At 42.8% G+C, this 22,866-nt stretch overlaps 1 pseudogene; it reads left to right on the top strand.

Moving 5' to 3' along the window:
• Window positions 1-9,180: 9,180 nt before the first annotated feature.
• On the top strand, window positions 9,181-9,695 carry LOC138376991 (large ribosomal subunit protein eL32-like; annotated as a pseudogene).
• The last annotated feature ends 13,171 nt before the right edge of the window (window positions 9,696-22,866 follow it).

Raw genomic sequence — 22,866 nt, forward strand, 5'->3', positions numbered from 1 at the left:
CCCTCTACACCTTCATGGGAAGAGTATATTTTTCTATCCCACTAATGAACTCAATGTTAATACTCTGGAAATATGTAGCAGCCAGTACAGCACAGTACCACCCAAACAGAATGAACACTGCCTGAAGAGTCCAATATGGTTTTATCAGTGTACACTGGCTGAATGTCAACCCTGTACACATATATACAATGCAAGTTTCTGTCACCATTTTGTTACAGAAATGGAACAATATTATGAATATTTTTGTCCTATTCTTCTTATTGTTTTTCACACAATGATACCTCATCCCTTAAATTTCAACTGCGATGACTCTTACGCATTCTTCTTAATTGCTGTATAAAGCCACATTGAATGGGCCAGATGTATCAATATTTATTCAGCAGCACCCTATTCAACCTCTCCCTTTGTACCAGTGTTTTGGCTACTGTGAACAATGCCGCAGTTGACATTCTTGTGCGTGTATCAATGTGTACCAGTGCTTTTATCTCAAGGGCATCAAGTTCCAGGGACGGAACAGGTGGATTGAATGAGTGGTAAATTTAGTTAGATGGTTTCCATAGCTTTTCAAAGTTCAGTGACAATTAACATTTTTTATTAATACCATCAAGATGTAAAGAAATCTTTCCCCCTACATTCCACCCAGAAATAAGTAAGTGGCCTTCTGATACCTATTAGGCCAGCCTAATAGGTGTGAAGTAATAATCTGCATTTCCTAAGCTACTAGTCCACTTGAACACCTTTACCTGTGTTGGCCATTTGGATCTTCTCTTCATGTCTTTGCTCATTTCACTGTTGTGTTGTCTGTATCCTTGTCAATATGTAAGACCTTTTTTCACATTGCAGATATTAATCCCGTGCTTCCATTGAAAACATTTTAAAATTAATCTTATATTTGTCCATGGATTTGGCTTAGGTTATCTCTTGCCATACCAGAACGTTGTCATGAGCATGAAAATGTGCCACATCTCTTTCTCTGTATCTCTCCCTCTCCCTCCCTCCCTCCCTCCCTCCTTCTCCTCGTTTCCTCACCATCTTTCTGTGTGTGTGCGCGCGCACCTGTGTGTGTGCCGTTCTCTCTCTTTCCATCTTCCTTGGAGTCTCCTTTTTCCTGTCTCCTGCTCTGTCTCCCCCTCTCACCTGCTGCTTACCTCTTCACACCTCCAGCTCCACGGGAATACTAACTTTTAGTGCAGAGGGCACCGTTTTGTTCTGCCTGTGTCACTTACGAAGCCAAAGTAGACCCAAGAGGTGCCGGGGTCAGCCCCATACGAGGTTAAAGCAGTGTGCTTTCAACTTTGGCGGAATGTGAGATCCCTTGGGAAGTTTTTTCTTTTGATATGGATTCTCCAGACCTTTCCTCTGAGATTTTAGGTTTGGAGTGGTGTAAATGCATATTTATTTTAGACTCTCTCCAGGTGATTCGAGTACATAATCAGGGCTCGCCACCTGTGAGTTAGAGCTGGGTCAGGGAAGTTGGACAAATGCTCATCGGTGGGGGTAGCTTGCTTGGGTGACTGGACAGGCCAGGTCGTTGCAGCCTCAGATAATTGTCTTCAGCAACCACCCAGCTCGGCACAAGGCAGCCTGAGGAGCTCCAACGGAGAAGAAACAATGGTGAAGCGCATGTTCTGCAGGCCTGATAATTCATCTGGAAGGGCAGCTCAAGTGCAGCTGCAGTTCCATAAATGGGCACAGGAGGGCAGTGTGGCCCCACATGGCTCAGAAGCCCTCCGATTCTCCAAGGGGCCCGACCAGGCTGTGGTCGCGGTTCCAGGAAAGCTGTGAGCTGACGAAGGACCACCACCACCCACCACCTTCCTCCTTTCCCACTCTTAGTCCCTGTTCCACAGAACCTAGTTCTCAGATGATTATGTTTTATCTGACATTTATTGAGCATGAATGATCTCATGTTACTGTCCTGAGTTATTTCATTTAATCTTCATGGCAATCCAAGGTAGGCATAGTATTTCCATTCCAAAGAGGAAGCTGCACCTTAGGGAAGTTAATTAATTTCCCAGCAGAGTCAGAATTTAGACCCAAGCTTGTCTGACTCCAAGCCAAGCATTGTTTACATTCAACAACTGCTACTTTATACAGGTAACATTCAGTTGATTCTGAACATATTAACAAATGCTAATTGACTAGCTAATTTATTCATACATGCTCATATTTCTCCTTTCTTTCTTTCTTTCTTTCTTTTTTTTTTTTTTTAAAGGGAACAGTAAGAATAACTGAGTTAGCTAAGAAAGGTTAAAAAGCCTGTGGTCTGTATGCATTTTAACAAAAGACTCTGAAGAAAGAAAGAACCGATGGCTCGTGGTTAAATAGTGGTCAAAGGGGTTGCCTTCTTCACACAACTCAGCCCAGGTGTTACACTACATGTGTTCTGCAGACCAAATACAGGGTTTTGTTTAGCTAACATGAAGTTATTTAAAAATCTAAATCCCAGCGTTTAAGATGGGACATTTGCTCTGCAGTTTGTCACAATCCTTCTCTGGACATCTTTGTGCTTTGCTCATCGATGCTACCTGCCTGGGACCTGCTGACGGCAGCTCCTGGGCTGATGGGTCCTGTCAATGCTCCTGCAGGATGAGAACTGCCCTTGGGCCCCACCCCCTCTCCTTTGCATTGCTCGCCCTCCCTCCCAGGTGCAGTCATTGCCATCACACTGGCTGTAGCAGCCAGAGACTCTCACACCTGTGATGGGTGCATCGGCTAGTCTGCTGTGCTGCTTCTAGCACCCAGACCAGGCCCAGGTTTGCTGGGGCTAAATTTAGCCTGCAGCTGCCTCATCAGATGCTCAAGTATTTTCAGCCCTAGGAGCCCAGGGTGGCTGAGCTGGAAGGTGCCGAGGGCTGCCGGCCAGGGCTCACACCCACTGTTTGGGACTGAAATTAGCATCTAGGTTGTTCCAAGGTCTTGGCTCCTCCCTCCCTTCCCTTTTTCTTAATTGGAGTTGGGGAGAAGGGAGAAGGCAAGAACTGGCAGAGCGGAAGACAACACAAGATAGACCCTGGGTCCCTCTGAATTTGCTCCACTGTTCCTCTCTTCTCCGCAGTTCGCCAGGACCTCCTGCCCCCCACCTTCTGGGTGGTGTCCCAGAGGAGGGAACAGCGTGCCTTGCACAGTGATGGGCTGCCAGCTGGCCCCGAGCCACTGTCCTGGGGTTCTACCAGCCTCGCTCTGAGCTCCACCGTTTTTCAGGGGTCATCCAGTGTCCTTTCCTGACCTGAGTGTTCACGGACAGGTCTGTGTTCCCCAAAGTCCTGGCCCACAGCCTCTGGAAGTTCCCCGCTGGCGTGCGCTGTGGAGCAGATAGGCCTTCTGGCCAAGGGAGCAGATGTATGTACAAAACCGCAGGCTCGCAGTGGCATTTACAAAAAGAAGAGAAAATGGGCCTAGCGTGGGGAGAATATCGAGGGAGGGGAGGAGAGGAGAGGCGCGCAGAGGGAGGATACAGCCCTTGGGTCCTGGGGCCTTGGCAGCAGGCTGCCAGATGTCGTCAAACCTCCTGTGAAGCCAGGTGAAGCAGGGTGCTCCCTCTCTCCCTGAATCCTACGTGATCGAAACAGCAGCTCCTGCCCCCCCTTCCTGTGCTCGTGTCTGGCACTCAGGGTGCTCAGGAGGTGCCCAGTGGATGGCACGTCCAGCCCACAGCTCCAGCACTAGAAGGGCGTGGGGATCCTCTGTTTGGATCTGCTCGCGTTACAGACTGGCCAGCTGCAGCCCTCTGGGGCTGTTAGTTTTATGTGTGGATCCCTGACCTCCTCTTATGTGTCCCTAGCACCCCTCTCTCTGTCACGTTAATATTGACAATAACTCTGTACCAGGCACTATTTTAAACCCTCCTCATGTATTAACTCATTTAGACCTTACACCAACCCTGTGTGAGGTGGGCACCGCTATCATCCCCATTTTACAGATGAAGACACTGAGACCCAGAGAGGTAAGTGACTTGCCCAAGGTCACACAGGATTTGGAGCCGGGTGTTCTGGATCCAGAGCCCACGCTCATAGCCCCTGTGCACGTTGCCTGTCACTGTGCTTCACTCGGACTGCCTGTTTCTCGTCGGTCTCCACTGTGAATGACCTGCTGAGAGCATCGCGTTTTAATCCCCCTTGGATCCCAGGATTTATCCCAGAGCTCGATCCAGGCAGTCCTTCCCTGCGTGGGACCCTCGTGGCTGCCCCCTAGTCCCCGGCTCCCCACCCGGCCTCTGTGGTTGTGCATAGGAGCACTGCACGTTTTCTATTGCAGAGCAAACTTCTGGGTTGATTCTTTTGACGACTGTCCCACAGACGGCACGCGGGCATCCAGCTGAGTCCCCTGGCGGTGGCAGCAGCGTCACCGCGGTGGCAGACGCCGGGCAGGCAGCGGTGCCTCCCTCTTCTGCGCCTCAGCCGCGGCGCTCTTGAGGCTCAGGCCCGCGCAGGGGGTCTCTGGGCAGCCGGTTCTTTGAGGCCACCGCGGCCGGCAGGACCTGGCGCAGGGAGCGGCGAGGCCGGGAGGGCGGGGGCCGCAGAGGAGGCGCGGCTCGGGCCGGCTCCCCGCGAACACAGGGGCAGATTTCGCAGGAAGTTTGTAGGAGTGCGTGCCGGGGAGAACACCCAGCGGGAAAGCAGGGTGGCTCTGCAGAAAGGTCCGGAATTGAGGCCGTGGGGCAGGGTCCTTACGCCCTCTTCGCCGACCTGTCTTGGGTACAAGCAGCTCCCCCTGGCGAGGCAATTCCCAGGAAGGAGGTCTGGGAGCCATCGCAAGCGGCTGGGGGATGAGGTGTTAAGTCTTAAAAAGTATCTGGGGGAGTCACCACGGTATCCCCCAGACAACACTCGGAAGGTGGCAGGTGGCGAGAGAAGGGACCGAAGGCGGAAGCAGCAAGTGAAACACACAATGGTCCGCACAGGCTGAGCCCGGAGTCACTGACAGCAGCACCTCCTGGGAGCTGGCTGGAAGTGCGCATTCTTGGCCCCACTCCAGACCCACTGAGTCAGGGACTCTGGGGAAGGGGCCCAGGAATCTCCGGGAGGTTCCGGTGCAAGCTAAGGTTTGAGAACCGCTGTTCTAGACCACCCCATCGTGGGAAGGATTAAAGACCTCAGAGAGTATTTACTGAGTTCAGATCCTTTGTAGAGGGCGATTCAAGGCACATCACAAACCGGACACAACCCTTATCTCCCCTCTTCCTCGCCCCGGTGGAAACTCTGACCAAGTCTGAGAGCATTAAAGAGCAACAAAGTACACTGAGCCAATCATGGCGTTGGCCAGAAATCCTACCTCTACAAGAAAAGTGAGTCCGAAGATGTTTCTTATCCAAGATTTGTCACATTTGTTGGTCACTAAGGATCAGCAAAATGAGACATTGAACTTTAGTCTTTTTCCAAAGTATAATAATATACTGCTAATATAACTGATGGGTTAAATACAAATCATGATTTGCCCCCAAAGACTCTCAACACACATAATTACTTACAATTAGCCTTGGGAATAAAAGATTAAAGCCAGCACAATGTATCATTTAACCGTGCCCTCGAAGCAAGCAGTATTATTTGAAGAACCTCCAAGTAGGTCAACACACTTATGAAAAAATTGTTAATTTAGATAAATTGTTAATTTAAAAATCAACGTAGACCATTCTTTTGGCTCATCATTCACATGAAATCATGTTAGTAAGCGCCTCAAGGTTTAGCTCCTATCCATTCAAAACAAATGATTAATTTACTAAAATTCCAGTTGTTCTGAATCAGGGAAGTTTGCACTCAGTAGACTGTCTTTTTTGCTCTAATTAACATACTGCTTCTGCTTTCCCTTTATTTTCATGTGCCTGGTGTCCCTTGTCCACTCCTTTATCTTCAACTGTTTGTTATCACCTTGTCTTATGTCTGTTTTTCATATATAGTACATAGTGAGATTTGTTTTTAAGCCAAGCTGACAGTCTTTGCCTTCTCATGGGTTAATTCAGTGTATTTATATTTAATGGCAATTGATCCTACTTTCCTTCTGCCAACTTATATATGTTTATTGTTTATTCTACTTTGCTGGTTCCTCTTTACGCCTTTTCTTTGGTTTGATCAAGTTACCATTTATTCCCTTTTTCCCACTGTTAAGTTTTAACAGCTTCATGGGGGTATAATTGACATACAATAAACTGCACATTTTAAAGTGTACAAGTTGCTAAGTTTTGACTTACATATATATCCTGAAATTATCACCAAAATCAAGATAATGAACATACCTTCACCCCTGCAAGTTTCCTAGTGCCCTTTTGTAATTTCTTCCTCCTTTTCCTCTTCAAGCCCCAGTCAACCACTCACCAACCTTCTTACTACAGTTTTCACTTCAAACAATTTTATATAATGGAATAATATAGTTTGTGTATGTTTTTGTTTGGCTTCTTTCACTAAGCACTATTTTTTGGAGCTGTATCAACTGTGTGTCGATAGCTCATTTGCTTTTATTGCTGAGTGGTATTCTACTGTGTGGCTATACCACAGCTGGTTTATTCGTTCACCTGTTGGTGAACATTAAGGTGGTTCCTAGTGTTTGGCTATCACAAATACAGGTGCTGTGAACACGCATGTGCAGGTCTTTGTGTGGATGTATGTTTCCATTTCTCCTGTCTGACTATGTAGAGGTAGAATGGCTGGATCAGATGGTAGAAGTATGTTAAACATTTTAAGAAACTTTCATACTGTTTTCTAAAGTATTAATAGTTGTTCCCTTTTACATACCCACTATTTGTGTGAGAATCCCAGTTCCTTCACACTTCACCAAACTCAGTGTGTTTAATCTTTTTAATTTAAGCCACTCTAATAGTTGTTTCATACCTAAATAATAGACATAGAGGGAGAGATTATTTTTTGAGAAACGGGAATTGCAATGGGAACACATGTGTGAGCACATTCAGGAAGGTCAAGAAAGGCCAGGGTTTTTAGAGGAAAAATGAGGAAGATTGCGTAAGCTGTTTTGAGGCAATTATCCTCGGCTACAAGGATCAATAACACATGAGTGGCATCAGTTCAAGTTTGGACAGGCAGTTGCTGGGCAAATGTCCTCACAGAAGTAATTTTTTGTAAGGTTGTGATGGCCTTTGTACAAGGTGTGATTTTTGCAATCTTTTGTGATAGTAAACAGTAAAATATTGATTGATTCAGGGTTTTGACGCAAATGACTCCATTTTGATTCTGACAACTTTCACAAGTATAAAATGGTATCTGATTGTGGTTCGAATTTACATTTCTCTAATTACTAATGATATTGAACATTTTTTGATGTTTATTTGCCATCTGTATATCTTCCTTGGTGAAATTACTGTTCAAATTTTCTGCCCATTTTTTATGATTATTTATATTGTTATTACTGAGTTTTGAGAGTTCATTACATATTCTGGATATGAGCCCTTTACCAGATATATAATTTGTAAATATTTTCTCCCAATCTGTGGCTTATCTTTTCACTCTTAATAGTATCTTTCAAAGGGCAGAAGTTTTTATTTTTAATGAAGTCAAATTTATCAATTTTTCCATTTATGGATTGTACATTGAGTACTGTAGCTAAGAAATCTTTACGTAACACCTAGGCACAAAGATTTTCTCCTATATTTCCTTCTAGAAGTTTTATAGTTTTAGGTTTTACATTTAAGTTCATGATCAATTTTGAATTAATTCTTAAATATGGTGTGATGTGCGGATCAAAGTACTTTTTTTTCACATGGATAAATAATTGTGTCAGCATCATTTATTAGGGAGAGCATCCTTTTTCCTCTGAGTTGCTTTTGCACTTTTGTAAAAAATCAATTGTCCATTCATATGTGAGTCTACGTCTGGGCTGCTCCATTGATCTACTTGCCTGTCTTTACAGGCACACTGTCTTGGTATTTGGAGCTTTATAAAAAACATTGAAAGCAGATAGTGTTAATCCTTCAGTTTTAGTCTTCTTTTTAAAAGTTGTTTGTCTATTCTGTGTCCTTTGCATTTCTATGTGAATTCAGTCTTTCACCACTATGTATGATATTAGCTGTAGGTTTTTCACAGATGCCCTTTATCTGATTGAGAAAGTTCCCTTCTATTTCTTGTTTCTTGAGAGTTTTTTTTTTTTTTAATCAGGAATGGATGTTGGATTTTATCAAATGCTTTTTGTGCATCTATTGAGATGATTATGTGGTTTTTCATTTTAGTTTATTCCTATGGTGAATTATATTTGTAAAACATTGATTCTTGAATGTTAAATGAAATTTTCATTCTTGGCATTATCTCTTTTAAACAGTCAGTTGTCTTTTAAAGAATTAAATAATAAGAAAAAGTCTTATATATTTACTACAGTGGTTATAATTTCCAACGGTCTTCAATCTTTTGTGTAAGTTCATACTTCCATTTGGCATCATTTTCTTTCCTTTCCTTCCTCGTTCTTACCTTCCACAAAGGATTTTCTTTATCATTTTTTGTAGTGCAGATCCGCTGATGAGAAATTCTTTCAACTTTCTATGTATCAAAATGCATTTATTTCACTTTCATTTTTGAAAGATATTTTCACACGGTAGAGACAATTTTTTTTTTCTCTCCGTCCTTCAAAGATGCTGCTTCATTGTTGTCTCACTTGCACTGTTTCCAACAGAAATCTGCCCAAATGCTTATCTTTGTTCCTCTGTATGTGAAGTGTCTTTTTTTCCTCTGGTTGGTTTTAAGATTTTGTCTTTAACATTTGTTTTCAAAAATTTTGATTATCATGTGCCTTGGTATAGTTCTTTCATGTTTTTTGTACTTGGGGTTTGTTGAACTTCTTGAATCTGTTTATAATTTTTATCAAATTTTGAAAAATTTCAGCTATGATACATTCACACATTTTTTTCTGTCCCTCCTTCTCTCTTCTTTCCTTTGGAGATTCTAATTACACATATATTAGACCATTTGATGTTTCCCACAGTTCAGTGATGCTCTGGTAATTTATTTTTTAGTGTTTCTTCTCCCTATGTTTTATTTTGGATAGTTTCGACAGCTATGCCTTTATATTCATTATTTTTTTTATAAAGCCTAATCTGATTTTAATCCCATGTAGTGTATTTTCAATTTCAAATATTGTAATTTTTATCTCTGGAAGTTCAATTTGAGTCTTTTAAAAATATCTCCCAGCGCTCTCTTCCTTGGCACTGCTTACGGAGGTGGCAGGTACCTCTTACTTGGCTTCATGGCCACCAGCAGACCCCTTGTGAAGCCCAAGATCATCGAAAAGAGGACCAAGAAGTTCATCCAGCACCAGTCAGACCAATGTGTCAAAATTAAGCATAACTGGCAGAAACCCAGAGGTATTGATAACAGGATGCATAAAAGATTCAGGGCCAGATCTCAATGTCCAACATGGGTTATGGGAAACAAGCAAATAAAGCACATGCTGCCTAGTGGCTCCCAGAAGTTCCACAGCACTGAGGAGCTGAAGTGCTGCTGATGTGCAACAAATCTCACTGTGCTGAGATTGCTCACAATGTTTCCCCCAAGAACGACAAAGCCATCATCGAAAGAGCAGCCCAGCTGGCCAGCAGAGTCACCGATCCCAATGCCAGTCTGCTCAGCGAAGAAAATAGAAAGACAACTCATATATTTGTTTTATTTGTGTTTAAATATAACCATAAAAGCTGCAACAAGATATGTTTCAACTTAACATGTTCAATATTTCCTCTACCTTTCAGAACATATAGAATATAGTTGTAACTGTTCTAAGACATTAAAGCAATTAATTGTTAGTTTATTTTTCTGTTAATCCTAGCCTCCATGTCGATTCTGGGCTGGCTTCACCTGATTCTTCTCCTTATAATGCATTATAGTTTTCCGTTTCTTTGTATGTCTAGTGATTTTTGATCGGATGCCAGATATTATAATTTTACCGTGTTGGTACTGGCTATCCTCAAGGAATATGTTCCAAGACTCCCAGTGGATACCTGAAAGTGTGGGTAGTACTGAACCCTGCATATACTATGCACAAATTCCTTTTTCCTTGTGCACAATTTCAGAGATAGAAGATTTGCTCTTACTGTAGATCTTAGCAACCTCAGCATATGATTTTGTTTCTTTATTTAGTTGAAAACGTTCACCTTTTCACTGAAGCACTTTATAGCTTCTATTTGGCATGTTCAAATGCCTGCATCACTACTCTTGTACTTTGGAGCTAGTATTAAGTGAAATAAGGTTGCTTGGACATAAGCCCTGCAATGCTGCGACAGTCAATCTGAAAACCCAGATGACTACTAAGTGACTGATGGGCAGGTAGAGTATACAGCATGGATATGCTGGACAAAGGGATGCTTTACGCCCGGGCAGGACAGAGCAGGGTGGTGTGAGATTTTATCATTCTACTCAGAAAGTTACACAATTTTAAACTTATGAATTGTTTATTTTTATTTCTGGAATATTTCATTTAATATTTTCTGGCTGCAGTTGACCACGGGTAACTGAAACAGTGGAAAGCAAAACCACAGATAAAGGGGAGACTGCTGTATTTTTATATTTTTATAAATATTCTCGAGCTTTGTTCTGGGATGCAATTAATTTCTTGGAATAGTTTGATTCTTTCAGGACTCATTTTTAAGATTATTAGGTGAGGCTAGAACCATCTTTATTTTAGGCTGAATTATTCCTCAGTATTGATGCAAGACACTTTGAAGTATGGACCACATAGCCCATGAATTGTAATGTTTTCTCGTCTGGTTGGCAGAAAAAGGCACTGTTTCTGGGCTTGTGTGTGTTCTGTGTACTGTTTCCTTTAACTCTTTCAGATAGTTCTTCATACACGTGCTCTGATCAGTCTCCACTGTATGCTCAAGGAGAACCCTCTGCTGGTCTCTGGAGCTCGCTCGCTCTCTCTCTCTCTCTCTCTCTCTGTGCAATTCCCTCCTTTATGGTACGCCACCCCACATGCAAACCACATGGACTGCAGCTGCCTTGGTCTTCTTGGCCTTTCTGCTGCATCTCTTTAACTCAGAGAACCCGTCAAGCTCCCCTGATTTCGTTTCTTGTTTGCTTCTTATCTCTAAGAGATCACTTTTCTTTGTTGCCTGTTGTCCAATGACTTAAAAACCATAGTTTCATATATTTTTTCTCTCTGTGTGTGCTTTTAAAGTTGTTTTAGGAATGAGAGTACATATGATCCCTCTCACTCACCCCCTTTGCTTAAATATTCCCTTCTCTGTGCAGCCTGTCATGACCCTTCTATTTAAAATCGTAACTCTTCACATTCTACATCCCCTTTTCTTGTCTTGACTTCTTTTACACAGAACTGCATATTCAAATACACTACATAATTCATTTATTTATTATGTTTATTTCCTGTATCTCCCCAGGAGAAGGTAAACTTTACCCAGGCAGGGATTTTTGTTTGTTTTGTTCACTACTGGATCCCGGGGTCTAGAATAGTGCCTGGCATGTGGGAGATAGTGCGTGTTCATTAAATGAGCATCTGAATTGCATGGAGTGGCGTGAGAATAAGCGTGTGTTTTTACAAAATGATTCCTTATAGAGAATTTGCCACATCCAGATTGAAAGTGGCCTACTAGTTTAGGCCATCCACAGAAACATGCAAATCACATCAGAATAGCAAGCAATGAACTTATATTCAGTATGTATTATGTGCTAGAAACTGTGCTAAGCATTTTTTTTTTTTACCAGCATTATTTCTTTAAATCTTTCAAAGGCCCAACCCCATGATGGGGGTCTTTTATTATCCTCTTTTACAAATGGGAAAGTTAAGGCACAGAGACGTTAAGGAACGTGCTCAAAGTCACACAGCTATTAAGTGTCAGAATCAGAATTTGACCTACTGCGGACCGTCCACAGCCTTTGTGTTTAGCCAGTACAGTGCTGTTTCAGAGGCTTGTAGCCCCTACTGGTGATTCAAAACTGCTTTAAAAATAAAAATTTTCAAGCATAAAACTGTGACTCATACAGCTGGTGTTTTAAAAGGTTTATTTTGATTATACTAATATTGATTCGTTGTTTATTTAGCTAAGGGTTTCTGTCCCCACTTATGGGAACATGTGTTCTTCTGAGATTTTATTATAGAATCTGTTTATCTGTTGGTTTTGCAAGTTCTTCAGGCTGGTGGAAGGAATCCTGTAACTTCAAAGACTCCCTTTCGACTTCCACGGGATTTTCAGAACTCTTAGGGGTCGCTCTGAAGGCATTCAGCACAGGCTGTCTTTTAGTACCATTCTACCTCATTCAAGTCAACAGCTTAGCTTTCTTGAGCATCTCAAGAAGCTAGGCTGCTGGGCTGAGGACACGAGGTGATAGACACACGGTCCTTGCGGTCCTTGCCTTCTCGGGCTCTCAGCGGAGCCAGGGAGAACGACGGAAAAAACACTACGGAGCCACAAAGGAACGGAGAGGTGTCTCCCGGGCACAGGAGCAAAGCCTGCTGCAGCGGGCAGTGGGATGAGTTTGCCTGGAGGAGGCGAAGCCCAGGCAGGCTCGAGCAAGTGCAGAGCTCGGGAGGGAAAGGCCACTCCCGCCGCAAAGGGGGCCAAGCCATCGGCAGGGTGCAGTGACACGTGCTGTGTTAGGGGCTGGGGGCGGGTGGGGGGGAGGACGGCGGGGCGCGCTGAGAGCGAAGGGTGGGAATGAAATGACAGGGTTCCAACCGTGCAGCGCCGCGCATGAAGAAGAGGAGAGGAGTCTCTAACCCTCGTGGGGGCTTTTGAAGGAGGGGCTGCGTGACCGTTTGAGATTACGGTTCTGCTCTAGTGTGCGGTGGGCGGGACTCACGGCCCTTTGCGCAGGGTAATTCCCTTTCCCAGGGGGAAACCTCAGCCCAGAGCGGACCCTTTCTTACTGACCTTCCTGTGCGCTGTGCTCACTCAGTAATACATATTGAATAAATGCATGTTTGCCTTCCCCAACTGATTCTTTAATTTTCTCCTCCTCCTCCTGCCATCGTCCTCCCCGCCCCCACCCCGACTCTCCTCCTTTTCATGGAGGTTTCTTTAAAGTAGAGCAATTGAGGACAGATTCAGATACCAGGAGAAAGTTCTCTGATCTCGAGGTAGTGGTGGGCGGCGTGCTTTAGTTTCTTTGCACGTTGATTTGCTCATTGTAAGATGAAAAATTTCCTTGTCGTCTTCTTTCTTGGATTTTATAAAAAATATGTGTCAGGTGTGGCAGCGTGAGCCCGCAGTCCCAGCTGCTCAGGAGGCCGGGGCCGGAGGATCGCTTGAGCCCCTGAGTTCCAGGCTGCAGTGAGCTGTGCTGACGCCACTGCGCTCCAGTCTAGGCCGTAGAGCTAGACCCCGTCTCAAAAAGTTTGACTGCTCTGACCATTCATTCCTGGTCGGAATAAATGCATCCGATACTGGACTAATCACGGGGCATGGTGGGAGTGGATTCACACAGGTGGAAGCCGCCAGATATTTGGGTAACCGATGCTACTGCCCGCAGGGAGGCAAAAGGGACAATGCAAAGCAGAAGGATTTTCTTGCGTCCTGGATCTCTTTTAATTTTCTCAGCCATAATCAATTCATAAATTCAAATAGAAAAATGTATAGTCTTTAACGAACAATGAAAAAAGCAAGAAAACTATCCATCAACAATTTTGAGGAATGGAAAAATATGAATTTTTTTTTTGCTTGACTTAACTACAATTCATTTTTAGTAGAAGTGTGAACACTTGCTTACCACATTCTGTTGCTATGTGTGTGGATTTATTTTCAGAGAGAGAAAATGAAAGAGAAAAACAGGGAGAGAGAGATTGAGAGAGAGAGAGAGACCTTTGGACATTTAGCTACTTGTCTGCATTAGAGTTTATTGAAATATAGAAATAAAATTAGCAATTTTATCCACCAAATGCCAAAGCATACTCCACGGCCCCAAGACTTGCAGCGCTTAGAAGTAAAGTTTAGCCCATTTCTCCACATGCTGAAGGCTTGTCTATGTCCCTGTGCTCTTGACCTCATGTGTGCAAAGCACACACATTCATTAACTGAGGGTTGCGAGGGAATTCTGTCCGTCTATCCAGCCTCAATCTGAGAGATTCTTAGCTAGTTTCAATTTATTCAGAAATAAAAATCCACCCTGCTCAGTAGAGAAACTCTTCTCTATAGGTCTGTATAATGCTGTATTTATTTTTATTCTATTAAGTCCTGGGTTTTGCCTGGGAAAATGACGAAGCCTTACATTTTTGTTGTTTTATAAATTACAAAGCACATACCATCCCTTATGCCATGGAAATCTTTCTACTCTGTGAGGGAAGATATTTTTATCCCACTTCTCAGTTAAGAAACTCGAGCTTCTGATATCTTCCTGAAGCCTCTTGGCTAGCACGTGACAGAGCTGTGTCCAATGTCTTTATATATCAGCTTCTAGACAAGGGTCTGCTCCAAAAAACATACTGACTATAAATCTGCAGTAAACCTGCAAATCTTAGAAAAATCAATTGTGTTCTAATTTCTAACTACCTGATTCAAGCAGAAATTAGAATAAAAAGTATAAATTCAAATTTAAAAAAAGTAGCTAACACATTGAACACTTGCTATGTGCTTGGCATTAAAAAGCATATGCATTATCTCACTTAATCCTCCCAGCAACCCTAAGAGGTGGGGCATTATGATCACTTCCATTTTTATAGATAAGGAAAGGGCTAAAAAAGTTAAGAAAAATGTCAAAGGTCACACATCTAGTGAATAGCAGAACTGTATTTGAACTCAGGTCAGTTAGATATTAGAGCTAAGGGTTCAACTATTCGTGTGACTGACAAGGAAATTCCATCAAAGGTTGTTTTTACATGACACAGAATGGCAATTATAAATGATGTTTATTGAGTGCTCTCTCTATGCAGACATGGTGCTATTTGTTTTACATGCAATTTCTCATTTGCTCCTTACAAAAAACCTTTGAAGGAGGAACAATTATTGCTCCCATTTTACAGATGGTACAACTGAGGTGCGGAGAGGTGAAGTATCTTGCCCAAGTTCACATAGCTGGTAAGTGGTAGAGCTGGGATCTGAACCCAAATGGTAGTTCTCCCAGAATCTGGCACTTCCCACCTATGGAATGCTCCAGCACAGTCTCTCTTGGTTGGCTTTGGTCAATCTTGGAGGGTGGGGGATTGTGGGGGACACTCAGAGCTCCTTGGGCATGTCAAGGGAGCAACGTCCTGACTTCTTGGATAGCTGGGAAGAAGCAAACTTTTCTTACAAGGAAAGAAAGAATTGAATAGGAACTTTCTACAACGACTTTGTCATGGATAGAGTTGGTCTGGAAATACCACATTATTGGAGCTTGAGCAGTAAATATGCTTCAGAGATTTTCACTGTAAGGCAGAAGTTTGGACAAGTTAGAAGTGTGTTTACTCCCCTGAGTCTGAAGAAAGTTAGGTTAAATAGCTATTAATGACAGCTGACAATAAGAAAGGAAAAAACCCCTCTAGGACTGTGGTTGTCTTAGTCTTCTAAATAGATTACCAGGTTAATATTCGCTACTTGTTTATTTTGTAGTATTATTATTGGTTTTGGGTGCACAGAACAGGATTAATCATAATCCTCGGCTTGTAACACACTGTCTACATTTTAGGTCCTTGCAATTTATGATTCTGATTATTGTTTTGAATAATTTTATTTTAAAGCGCAGTTGAGAATGTATTCCAACACATGTTCCTGGATCCTCTGGACCCAGAGGGGCAACTCTGGCCTGTGGTTTGTCTGTGGAAGCTTCACCCACATTCTGGACATAAAACCTAGGAGGAATGGCTTTGGACAGTCAGCCCTGCAACCGAGAACATGGTGGCCAGTGACCCTGCCCCGGACAAGAAGCCCTCTCCTTTCCACCAGGGGTTAAGCTTTCAGGGCGGAGCCAGCCAAGGGCTTGCTGAGAACATAGCATTAGTGACATCCTCTCCAAGTTCCAAGGAGATAAAACAAACAAGTGGTCATTTTCCAGGAAAACTGAGGCAATGTTTCCAGTGCCCCAAGAATCCTCCTAATTATCATTTCTCTGCCATTTAAAAACACTGCTCACACCCTCAACCCTTTTCCTTGGGAGGACCCGTTGGGCTGAGGCCAGCAGAGCTGCCTCTAGTGGAAAGCCTTGTAGAACCTGCACTTTGCCCACGGCCTGGCTGGAAATGTTGTCAACAGTCCTTAAGCGTCATTTCTAGGGCGGAGTGGAGGTTGCCTTGGAGAGGAACCTCTTGCCAAACCACCCATCTGGCAAAGGCTTTCATGCCAGTCTCTTTCTTCCTCATCACAACTTCTTCTTTCTACTTTGATGGAAAACTTTGTTCCAGCTTCGCTAGCCCTGGGAAAAGTGGATTTTAATTCTGAAAGCAAAGTGGGACCGAGCATTCTGTGTTTCTAGTGGTTGAGGTCATCGTGACCATTCCTCCACTGAGGGCATTTGGGTTGGTTTTCAGTGAATTTTGGTTATTTGTCTCTAATTTGGCAGCATATTGTAGTGGCTAACAGTATAAATTCTGCAGTCATATCGATTGGTTTCAAATTCCAACTCCAACATCAACTAGCACATTTTTTAAAACCTTGGGCAACATATTTAACCTTGCTAAATTTTAGTCTTTAATCTGTGAGATAATGGTGCCTACCTCATAAAGTTGTTACGAGATTTAATTAGGACATCCTGTGTAAGGCATTTAGCACCCTACTTGGCACACAGCAAGCACTCAGTAAATGTTAGTTATTGATATTGTCATGAAACATACGTCTTAATATACTTGTACTTTTATTTCTCGTATGTGGATTCTGAAGTGGGATTTCTGGGTCCAAGAGTGTGTGTGTTATATACTTTAATATATGATGCCAGATTATTATCAAAAAGTTTGCAACAATTGTTCACTAATCTTCCTATTAGTGAACAAGTGTAGCCATTTTCCTCAAACCTTACCAACATGAGAAGTTAAGAGTCATTTTAATTTTGGCTACTGTGATGGGTAGAAATGATCTCTTATCATTTTAATTTGCTTTTCCTGGCATGGAATGAGATTAAGCATCAACACATAGATGATTGGCCATTTTCAGATTCTCTTCCATGTCTGAACAGGCCATGCCTGTGCATAGCCTTTGTCTGTGGGATTGTATAAATGTTGCTATTTTTAATAAATACTACTAATTTATAAGAACGCTGTGAATTAAGGATATTATTTATGTCAAAAGTATATTTTCTCTCATTCTATCGTTTGTCTTCCTTTTCTTTTGTGATCTTTTACTATACTGCCATTTACATTTTTCAGATAGACTGACTAACCACTTTTCCTTCCTGTCTTCTGGTTATCCTGCGACTTACCGAACGCTGTTGTGTGCCCCGTGTCTGCGAGCAACCATGCAGGAGACAACGGTGAACCAGCTGTGTCCTGGCTGCCATTGCATTGCACAGTGGCCATCACAGTCGCTGTGCAGCTTTTTAAAACCGTTTTCTTAGGCCCAGCCACAGAATTTCCACAGGTGGGATAAGGACAGTCTCATTTTAAAAAATGAGTACCTCTTAAAAGTAAGTTCTTAAATTGGCAACTTGTTGCCAGTTATTGAAGCTGGGTGACGGCACATGAGGATTCTTTGTACTGTTTATACTGTTCCCTCGACTTCTGAATATGTTTGAAAATTTCCATAAGTAGCTTAAAAAAAAAGCGCGGATAGCTAATCGAAGTTGCTGCCCTGAGCAGAGCTGGCTAAGAAGCAGAGATGTTGGGTGTTAAATTGGCAACGGAGGGCAACTGGGAAGGGACACAGTCTCGTCCTGGGGGTGCTGAGCGCCACAGCAGGCCGCCCACCGCGGAGCCAGGCCAAGGCCAGCGCAGCCTGCCAGGACTGTGCTCAACCCGAACAACAGACAGGGCGGGTCCTCTGCCCAGCTGCTTCTTGGCTTCTCTCTCACTTCTGCAGGACCCCACGGAGAGGCAGGTGCCCACGTTGCTATTCCCTGGGGAAGGAAGTCAGTCTTCAGACGAACTTCTCTGGAAAGACACAGTAGATGGCAGCAGTGCTGGGGTCTTTGGCGATCAGCAAATTAGAAGTGTTCCCATCGGCGTCTCTCTCCTTCTGTTAAAAAAATCCTTTGTTAGCCATCTTCTTACACTTACTCTAAAACTTCCAATTTCATCTCTTTCTTTCTCTAGAAAGAAAAAGCAAGGTACTTTTTTCCCCTAGTCATATTAACTTCTTTGTCCTGAATGTGATTTGCTTATTTCTGCCTCCATGCTAAACCCAAACACTATAGTCAACAATAGTCTTTACCTCTTGCAAAATATTCCCCAAACGGCCACTAAGAAGCAACCCAGGGCAAGCTGACCCTCCATTTTCAACAGGAAAGCACAAAGATAATCAGATAATTAAGGAAAATCATCAGTGCAAAAGAGGAGTGGAACCATGAACAAGCAGAACAACCTACCCCTAGGGGAAACAGATAATGCCAGGAAGGAGGGAACTCTTGAGAAGTTCTCATTAGAGCCCTTAGAGAGATTTAAGAGGACATCATATCCATAGATCAAAAGCAAGTTGCCGTTGAAAGAAATAATCAGAAAACTAAAAGTTTTGAAAGTAAAATCTTAAAAATCTGATTATCAAGATTAATTTTAAAATTCCACAAAAGTCTTACAAATAAAATAGATACAGCCAAGGACCGAATTATTAATGTGGAAGATAAAGTTGAAAAAAAATCTTCCAAAACTTAGAGACATAATGTGAAAAGGGATGAAAAAGATGAGAAAAAGGCTGAGAGAAGATCAAGGCAGTTCATTGTTCAGCTTGTTCAATAGGAGTCTCAGAAGGACAGGAAGAGAACATGGAAAGAGGACACAACTTTTTTCAAAATAGAGAAATGACTTGAGTCTTCAGATTAAAAGGGCCCATAAAGATACATATTGGCGAAATTTCTGCACTGCAAGGATGAGAAGAATATCCTCAGGGTTTTCAGAAATCACACATACGATTATCTGTGAGGGGACCCAAGTCAAACTGGATGGAACTCCCGTCAGCAACACTGGATGTTAAAAGATAGAGTTTCGAGTTCCAGATTCTGAGAGAAATGATTTGAAAGTAGAAATCTACGCCAGCCAGATTAAACATAAAAATATTTCAGACATAGGCAAGGACTCAGGAAGATTGTCTTCTACATGCTTTTCTAGAAGAATTACTTAGAGAGCTGTACTAGAGATAAGTAGAAAAGGAGTCCAAGGAGAAAAACATGAGACCAAGAAACCAACCTAGGAGGACGATGGCAAGAACTCTCCAGATGACAGTTGCTCTGAATGCCCAGATAGCATCGAGCCCAAATTAGGAACAATCTTCAGGAAGGAAGTGGGTAAAATAACACAAATCATGAGACTGGAGGTGTCTTTATAGTCTGCTAGCAACGAGATGGTGGCATAAGTCTTTTTTTTTTTTTTTGAATTTTCAACAAGAAAAAGAATGGCCACTAGTTATCCTAAGAGATAAAATGAAACACTCTACAAGAAAGTCAAGGTCTAAATTTTGAAGCAAGTTAGATTTTGAGCAGTTGCTGGTGTATAAGAACTAGTGGTGGATCTTCTGAATTAAATAAAATCTGTTTGAATTTATGCTGGGGATCAGTGTAAACATTTCTTTGTGTTGAATGTGGTTTTTTGTTCCTGAAAGTGGTTTGCCATTTTCGTAGCATATATTTCTTTCCAGACCAGCTTTCTCCTAATAATTTTTCTGAAGAATGACAAACTTAGGTGTAAAGTTTTGTTCTGATTTTTATTCTCTCTCTCTCAAAGAGAAACATTTAACATTGTGACTTCTGATTCTGGTTAGACAGTCATCATCTAAGGATTAGTATCTGGAAACATAAACTTATGGACATTAAGAAGCATAAACTGAAAAATATTCATTAACCTCAACTTAGCCTCATATTTTTGTAATCCATTTGAAGAGTTTCTTAGTAACTAATAGCTCTTATTTTGAAGACATATATTTATAAAATTCAGCAATTTCTTCAGTTTCACTTTACTTATTTCTCCTGTCAAATCCAAGCCAATTAAATGGAAGGAGGGGAAAATGGGGAAGGGGGTTAGGCGTGCTCCAAACCCTTCTGTGAGTCTTGTAGAGGGAATGAGGTCTGAGCTTCCCTTTCCTTCTTTGCCCCCGAATCTTGGCTTTATCTTGACTTTTGTCTCTAGGTTCTGTTTGTAGCATATTTATTCCAAAGAGATAAGCCTGTTTTTAACATCTTAGGCCCTAGCATGCTTTCTGTTGGAAGGTAAACACCTTAGAATGCACCTACATCCCAAATTAAATGTAATTTTTTTTGTAAATTTTTTTTTATGATGTGGTATGTTGAACCATGTGAAATCACCATTTATCAAGATCAGAAATGGTCAGATATTAGCAATTTCATACTGTTCAATCTAATGACTCTCCTCTTGAAATTATTTGACTGTAAGTGCTGCATCTAATTTATAATTTGCTAGGATTTCTCAGCAACCATCACTTATGGGCTGGAATTTACATGAAATGAGAAATTCAAACCTATAGATCATGATTAGAGGTAATGACATTTTAAATGTTCATGAGTACTAAATTTAACAATTAATGGAGTCGACACAACGTAGCATCTGTAAACATTCCATTAAACATTTATTCACTAGAACCTCCTAATGGTCTTCATTCCGGATCTGTTGCAAGTTGGCTTCCCAGGGAGCGTCTCAGATAGAGAGATTAGTGTGCAGAATGCTTGTTATGGGAGCTTCCTGGCTCAGCACCTGTGGGGAAGGGAGGTAAGCTAAGGTGGACAGAGGGAGGGCCTGGGATGCAATGTATTCGTGACTGGTCTCTGCACTTCCATAGAGAGCTGGCAGCTAGGGTGGCCCTTTATGTTGTCCAGAGACGGGACACCTGTCATTGGATCAGGCTGCCCGGGGAAGGGGTGCCTTAGGTGCGGTGGCTGTCTACAGGTGAGGGCAATTCCAGAGGGGCTGGCAGCGGAGGGCTGTTAGCCCACAGTGTTCCCAGCTGGGCAGTAAATCCTGCAGTCCTCCTGTGGGGGTCTGGGTGGCAAAGCACAGCATCCACGACGGCCCCTATTTTTCTAAGGTCCCTAGTAGTCCCCTAGCACTGGGTCTGGTGGTGATAGTGGTTGCACAACAATGTGAATGTACTTAATGCCACTGAACTGGACACTTCAACATGGCTAAAACGGTATATTTTATGTTATGTATATTTTACTACAATTTTTATAAACAAAGAAATAAACATGGCTCTAAAGGATTGAGGGTTAGATAGAGAAACCATACATAAAAAGCAGCAAGCTATGGAGTAAAAGTCACATGATTACATTAAAAATCAATTGTGGCCAAAAGAAAAACAAATCTTAGAACCCAAAGGCAAGCCCTCAGTCATGTACACCGTCGTGCAAGTTTAGACTAGTGGAAAGAGTGAGCTCAGTTATCAGATATCTTCTGGGTTAAAGCCCAATTCTGCCACATACTAGCTGTGTGATCTTAGATAAGATACCTAACCTCTCTGAACCTGTTTCCTTATGTATGACACCAGACTCTCAGGTCTGTCGGGAGAATTAGACAACATTACAGGCAAGGCATTCAGCACAGTCCCTAGCTCCTAGGGCATTCAATAATGTGTTTGCTTCCTCTTTCTGCAGTGAAAGGCTGCAAATGCAATATGTTATCAGACACAGGAACTAACTTGAAAAACGATAAGGATAAAATTTTTTAAAAATGAAGGTAATGTTTGGGCAGCAGTTTTTGTCAGAGGCAGACCAGATACAGTAAGTACACTCTAAATTGTTGAAAAAGACTTTAAAACTTGTACTAGTCATAGGGTACTGGCCTAGCTGGTGTCACTAAGAAACCCTCAAATACCATGGCTTAAGCAAGATGGAGGTTAATTTTTCTCTATGTAATAGCCCGGAGTAAACTATCCAAGGCTGGCAAGGTGGTTCTGCCATTGTCAACACGAGATTTCCATCTGTGGGTCTAGAGAGATTGCTTTGGACCCTGATATCACCTAGGTCAGTGGGGACTCTTTTGGCTGCAAGCAGCAGAAGTCTACATGAGCTGGCTCAAGCCACAGGATTCCCAAGGCCACGGTGCAGCTGGCCTTAGGGATGTTCTGGAAGTAGCAATAAAATCACCGTGGAGATGTAAGGATTCCCTCACTCCCTGTCTCTCTTTCCTGCGTCTCTGCAAGTCTGCTTCATCCATCTGCCTGGCTGCAGAGTGGCTTTCCCTACTTTCTAATCCATTTGGCAGGAAATGGCTACTGTCAACAGCCCCTGACTCATACCTCCTCCATAACTTCCAAACTCCCCAGGAGGGGGACAGTGGCTGGTCCAGTGGGGCTAAGGGACCAGGGTAACCTTGCCTAAACATGTCTGCTCCCTCAGTAACTTTGTGGATGGGGCAGGATGGGCAGCTCCTGGTAAAATGTGTGAATGTTGTATGGGTAAAGTGTGGGAAGGTCAGAGAATGGAAGGGTTGGATTGGACAGACCCCACTCCACACCAAAACAAAACAAACAAACAAAACAAAACAACACCCCCCCCCACCCATTCCCTACCCGCAACCAATTGTCTTACCAGCAGGACCTAAGTACCTCCAGCCCCAGGTATCATGCTTAAGATGCACGTAACCAGCAAGTAACTACACGAAGGGCTGTCTTTGCAGTTTGGGTAAAATCAGGCCCTGGTAAGAAGAGCTGTGGGCTGGGAGTCAGAGCCCTGGGAGTGAGCCATGGCTCTGCACTGAGAAAACTTGGGCAGGCCATGCTTCCCGAACCTTGACAACTCTGTCAAGAGTTGTACTCGATGCCCTCTACAATGATTTCCTGCTCTAACCTGCTAAGGTTCTCCTTGCTGTTTGAGCTTCACATTTTCAGAGCACTCCAGACCTTTATCTGAAAATATGTGGCCA

This window comes from Eulemur rufifrons, chromosome 29 (assembly GCF_041146395.1).
Source record: "Eulemur rufifrons isolate Redbay chromosome 29, OSU_ERuf_1, whole genome shotgun sequence".
Taxonomy (NCBI): domain Eukaryota; kingdom Metazoa; phylum Chordata; class Mammalia; order Primates; family Lemuridae; genus Eulemur; species Eulemur rufifrons.